At 34.9% G+C, this 6,000-nt stretch overlaps 1 pseudogene; it reads left to right on the top strand.

Annotated features, from left to right (window-relative positions):
- The first annotated feature begins 534 nt into the window (after positions 1-534).
- Positions 535-5,341, top strand: LOC124373589 (annotated as a pseudogene).
- Positions 5,342-6,000: the final 659 nt, after the last annotated feature.

The raw sequence follows: 6,000 nt of genomic DNA, 5'->3' as shown, positions 1-6,000 counted from the left end.
GTGGTCACAATAGGGAGGGATTGTGTTTTGAAGTTGTATCTTGTAGAAAAAATAAAGCCCAATAACATACAGAATTGTTATTGGTATCAACATGTATTAACAAAATATAACAAACCACAGCTGTATCGATGTTAGTTTTGAAGGTACAGTGTGCCGACATCTCTAACTGAGAGATCACGGGTTCAAATCCCGGGGAGGTTCCAATCGTAAAGGAATAGCAGCCACGGTGTTATTAAAGAAACAAGCCAGCATAGCCGAGAGCTGAGGTTTTAAAACGATAAAAAAAAGAAAACAAAATAAAAACTTGATAATAAAATGATACAAACACAACAACTGATCAGTTAAGCGTGCCACTTGCAAGAAACTGCTTGCTTAGTGGCCAATCCATCCAAGAGGTAGCCTATCTTATTATTGATTGATTCAATTATCTAGTAATAATTGCTGCAATATCCTCTAATTTTGGATTTAATTGAACTGAATTTGAATTTGTTAGAATACTTGAATGCAGTAATAGTTACAATTACAAATAGAAACATGCAGAAATGTGTGTACAGGGTGAGTTTTAAGTCCCTTCCCCCCTATCTTTTTTTAAACCGTATAAGTTATGAGGTTTAAACTCCGTACATATTCGTTAGACCTAAATATCTTGTTTTTCATGGGTTCATTGACTCTCCACCTCCAATGGGGGACGGTCCACGAGGAGTAAGCCGAGATTCTTAAATATAAGCATAGGTTGATATGGACATCAAATTAAAGGTCTCTGTAAGTAGAATACATTGCCGCAAACCGGACCTCAAAAGGTTCATCCTAATGAAAATTACAGGGTGTTTAAATGTACAAAATAGTAATGTGCTATTATCTGCGTTTTATCGCGCAACTTTTTAAAAGTTCATTTCAAAACAATTTTTCTATTGCTGTTTATTCTTTAAAAGAAACTTTATTTTGTTGTGTTTAATGATTTTAAGGGATCACTGGAAGTCCGAGATCTAGGAGTTAACTAAAGGATTTAATAAGAAGTCGATCATGTGTTTGTGTCGCCTTGTAAGTATTTTATTTAAAGAATTGTTGTCTTACAAAGGTTTTAGACCCATTTATTTTTATTTCTACAGCGATTCCGGTTTCTATGGTGTTTATTTTTGGCGCTTCTGGGAATAATTACCACGAAAAAAATGAGACGATTTAATGAAAACCATCCAGAAAGACCTGTTAGCAGAACCTATTTAAGGCAGTTAATAACAAAATTTAGAGAGACTGGTAGCGTTACTGATGCAAAACGTTCAGGCCGTCCTCCTTTGTCAGAAGAAGTTGATTTTGAGGTTCATTGTACAGTTGTGGAAAATCCTCAAACCTCTTCGAGACAAATAGCAGACAATATCGGGGTATCACAACGCAAAGCAATAACTACCCTGAAGAAGCACAAATTTCATCCCTACAAAATTATGCTACATCACGCATTAAATGAAGATGGCCCGGACAGAAGATTGCACTTCTGTGAAACTATGGATAGACTAATTATAGCAAATCTAACAACCGTAAATAATATCTGCTTTAGTGATGAGAGTACATTTTACGTAAATGGTTTAGTGAATAGACACAACTGCCGATACTGTGATAACTCTAATCCCCATGTTCACAGAGAACATCATACCCAGTATCCCCAGAAAGTAAATGTTTGGTCAGGTCTCTTTGGTAACCACGTGATTGGACCACTGTTTATTGACGGAAATTTAAATGGAGAACGTTATTTACATATGCTCCAAAATAATATTCATCCATTAATAGAAAATACAATTCGCACTAATGGTGGGGAGTTTAATCGAGAAGAAGTAAGGTACCAGCAGGACGGTGCTCCTCCACACTACGATGTTAATGTTCGTAGTTACCTTTAATGTACATTTTCGTGAGAAGTGGATAGGACGACGCGGGGCAATAGAATGGCCGGCACGGTCCCCTGACTTGAACCCACTGGATTTTTTTCTGTGGGGACACTTGAAGTCTGTGATTTATTGTACACCAGTCGCATGTGTGGAAGATCTTCGGAACAGAATTACTGAGGCCTGCAGGAAGGTAACACCAGAAATCCTAACCCGTGTAAGGAGTGAATTTGTTAACAGACTATACTACTGTCAGGAAGTAACAGCAATCAGTTTGAGCATCTACTACAATAAAAGGGTAAGTAACAACCTACTAGTATCGGAATCGTACAATATTAGAACCGGAATCGCTGTTGAAATAAAAATAAATGGGTCTAAAATCTTTGTAAGACAACAATTATTTAAATAAAATACTTACAAGGCGACACAACACATGATCGACTTCTTATTAAACCCTTTAGTTAACTCCTAGATATCGGACTTCCAGTAATCCCTTAAAATCATTAAACACAACAAAATAAAGTTTCGTTTAAAGAATAAACAGCAATAGAAAAATTGTTTTGAAATGAACTTTTAAAAAGTTGCGCGATAAAACGCAGATAATAGCACATTACTATTTTGTACATTTAAACACCCTGTAATTTTCATTAGGATGAACCTTTTGAGGTCCGGTTTGCGGCAATGTATTCTACTTACAGAGACCTTTAATTTGATGTCCATATCAACCTATGCTTACATTTAAGAATCTCGGCTTACTCCTCGTGGACCGTCCCCCATTGGAGGTGGAGAGTCAATGAACCCATGAAAAACAAGATATTTAGGTCTAACGAATATGTACGGAGTTTAAACCTCATAACTTATACGGTTTAAAAAATAAATAGGGGGGAAGGGACTTAAAACTCACCCTGTATACGTGTACATAGTTTGTTATAATTCACAAAATATTTAAATTTCGTGTTTTCAGATTAACCCACAACACCTTGTCCCAGCTCTTGATGACAATGGATTTGCTGTCACTGAAAGGTAGATTAGATTAAATTAATTGATTGTATCTAGTCAGAAACTGTTAACAGTGTAAGAATTTTTTTAAACAATAATTTGGCTATTAATATGGGGTAAAACAAACAAAACCTCTACTTATTTAAATTTGTATTTGAAACTATATAAAGGTACTAAACTAGGTGGCTTAATACATGCTGTTACTTGACAACTATATCAGAAACATTCATTAAGGATTTTCCTTTTCAGAAATTCGGCTCATATCACAATCGAAGAATTTTTATTCTTAACTTGTCTGGTCATTTAGAGGATTTAAACAGGACAACTTTGACCTTCAAACTTGTTTCATCAGAAAGGGTCATCATCGTCAACAAATAGCATCAATTAATGGAAATCGTCAGTTTATGTCATATAATTTAAATTAGAATGTAATTTCTATAACGGTTTTATCTAAGTCTTATATTTATTCAAAAACTATTGTTGTGTGAAAAGCTAATATTCAAATCCTGTTTTTATAGCCGAGCTATCATTACGTACTTGGCAGAAAAGTACGGTAAGGACGACTCGCTGTACCCCAAGGATGTACAGAAGAGAGCTTCTGTCAACCAAAGACTGTACTTTGATGCCACACAACAATATACCAGGCATTCGCAGACTTATATGTGAGTATCATAATCATATTTTATTTGTTTTACTTAAAATCATAGAATGCCACCCCTGCCTGCTTTGACTGGATGGTTCAGTGCTGGCTCCCCCTTCTTCCGAGAGGACATGAGATTAGTGGCCTAAATTGGTCCTCATGAATCTCGACAGGAGGCGGGCCCCTACCCCAACCTTACCCATCCAGAATATCCTGTCACTCCGGAAACAGCGCAAGGGTCCTTGTAGGACCAGAAGCAATTTTCTAAGTTTTTTGACTTAAGATAAAAAAGACAGTTACAATGTAAGCTATAGGCTAGTAAGTTAATGGTTGTTTAATTTATGTACAGTACCCTATTATGTTTGGTGGAGCTCCCTTTGACAATGAAAAGAAGAAGAAGCTCGATGATGCATTTGGTTACCTGGACTTGTTTCTGAAAGACGGAAAGTGGGTGGCTGGAGACAATCTTACTTTAGCAGACATCGCTCTGGTGGCTACCGTCTCTTCCGCTGAGGTATGCATTAAGATGTACATACTCTGTTTGATCTTCTAGACGAAGCAAAATACACCCTTTTAAACTTTTTTTAATTGGAAACAAAACCTTCTGACTACCAGGTGACAATATGTATTAGTTTGAAAGATAATTCATTTATGAAGAACAATAATTTATGATTAGATGATTTGTATAGTGTATTATCGATGTTTTGGATTTATAAGTGTTAAAATTACGTAAAAAGTTGGATTGTTTTAAAAAAATAAATGAATAAATTCATAATATACCTTATAAATAATTACTATAAAATACCTATGGTTTAATTAAGGGGGGAATAAACCACTAGGCCAAAGGATTATGTGTTGCATCCAAACATAGGCAGATTTAATGGAAAACAAACAACCATTGATTTGTTGTGTTGCTTTTGTAGCATTGAAAATTTTCCATATAGTCAATCTGAAAGATCCAAGAATAATTTACTAAATCGGAAGATCCTTAAAAAAGGGGGATTTTTGTTGAAGTTTAATGTTGCCAATTTCATTACAGAGAGGTTCTTAAAGTTGAATGAGAACCTGTATGTAAAGAGTATCTCATAGTTAACCTCTATTTTACACGTGATGTCACTTCACTTTTTGCAAAGTCTTGATAGTCTAAACAACCCTGTAGTTCTTTTTATTCTTAGTGATTGTGGCTGACATGGCAGAAGTAATATAAAATTTTCTTAGCCATCTCTAATCTCCTCCTCTTTGGATTGTCTTCAACAGCTTAGCGCATCTTAGTAAAATTCTTTGTAAGAGCTTTTTCTCCAGGTCTTGCCTGTCATTGCACACTTCAAAAGTTAGTTACAACACGACCAAGATATAAATATGTAAACTATCAGTTAGTTGGAACGGTACACAATGTCCAAAAATATACGTTTGGCAAATTAAAAAATAAATCTTAAGAGATATTCCCTAGACGACGCCCTGAAGTACCAACCTTTTTCCTTCCTCAAGACAAAATCTAGGAAAATTTATTCTTACCAAATATATTGAATAATTTTTAGGGAGTTTCTTCAATGGACTAAATAAATCCATCTGTTAACAGGGTGTAGGCTTCGAGGTGAGCAAGTACCCCAACGTTGCCAAGTGGCTGGCCAAGGCCAAAACCACAGTTCCCGGATATGCAGAACTCAATGAGCCAGGTGTGCAGAAACTGAAGGCCATTTATGAAGCATCGAAGAAGTCATAATCAACAATTTTTTTTATTAAGGTTACAAGTTTTAGTCTATAGAAAAAACTATATCTTCTTTGTTAAAAAATGTGATACATTTATATAAAGACGTTTTTATGATTATTTTTGTAGTTATTATTTTGTTTAGAGTATTTTCCTTTACACAATATTAGATACAACACCATACTGGCAGAAATTGTACTATATAAATATGGGCCCGGACCAGAATCTCTTTAGTAAATGGGTCCTGTGGGCTCAAGCCCATAGGTTTGAGGCACAGCACACATGATAAAACAGAGTGCAGGCAGTCGGCTGAACCTGAGTCTTGATTTTATAACATGCAAAACTTGTAACTATAAACTTTATAAATGCAACAAAGTGTGTGTAAGGTTGTGTTGTATAAGATAAAGATACAAATCACTCTTTGACTAACATATTCAAAGCTGTGTGAGTGTTTTTCTACACCTAGAATAAAGCTTTCGAGATAGCCTTTCCACTTATTTGCTATGGAATTCGGAAGAGAGTTACGATTAATTTTTACAAATCACTGCAATCTTGGCTTTCGCTATTGTCATACTTCCTTGGTAATAAAAGTGTAAAGTATCTTAATCATATATTTATATTATTAAATGTAGTGTAAGGTAACATACATCTTTTATATTTATGTATTTATTAACGATTTTTATTTATTTTTTTTTTTTTAACTATTGTCAGACCAGTCCTTTTATATGGATCTGAAAACTGGATATTAAATAAGAAACCGATAATAGTTTTTTGAACAA

This window comes from Homalodisca vitripennis, unplaced genomic scaffold (assembly GCF_021130785.1).
Source record: "Homalodisca vitripennis isolate AUS2020 unplaced genomic scaffold, UT_GWSS_2.1 ScUCBcl_5953;HRSCAF=12938, whole genome shotgun sequence".
Lineage (NCBI taxonomy): Eukaryota > Metazoa > Arthropoda > Insecta > Hemiptera > Cicadellidae > Homalodisca > Homalodisca vitripennis.
The sequence above is the reverse complement of the archived record's forward strand: the minus strand, read 5'-3'. Positions and strand labels throughout refer to the sequence as shown.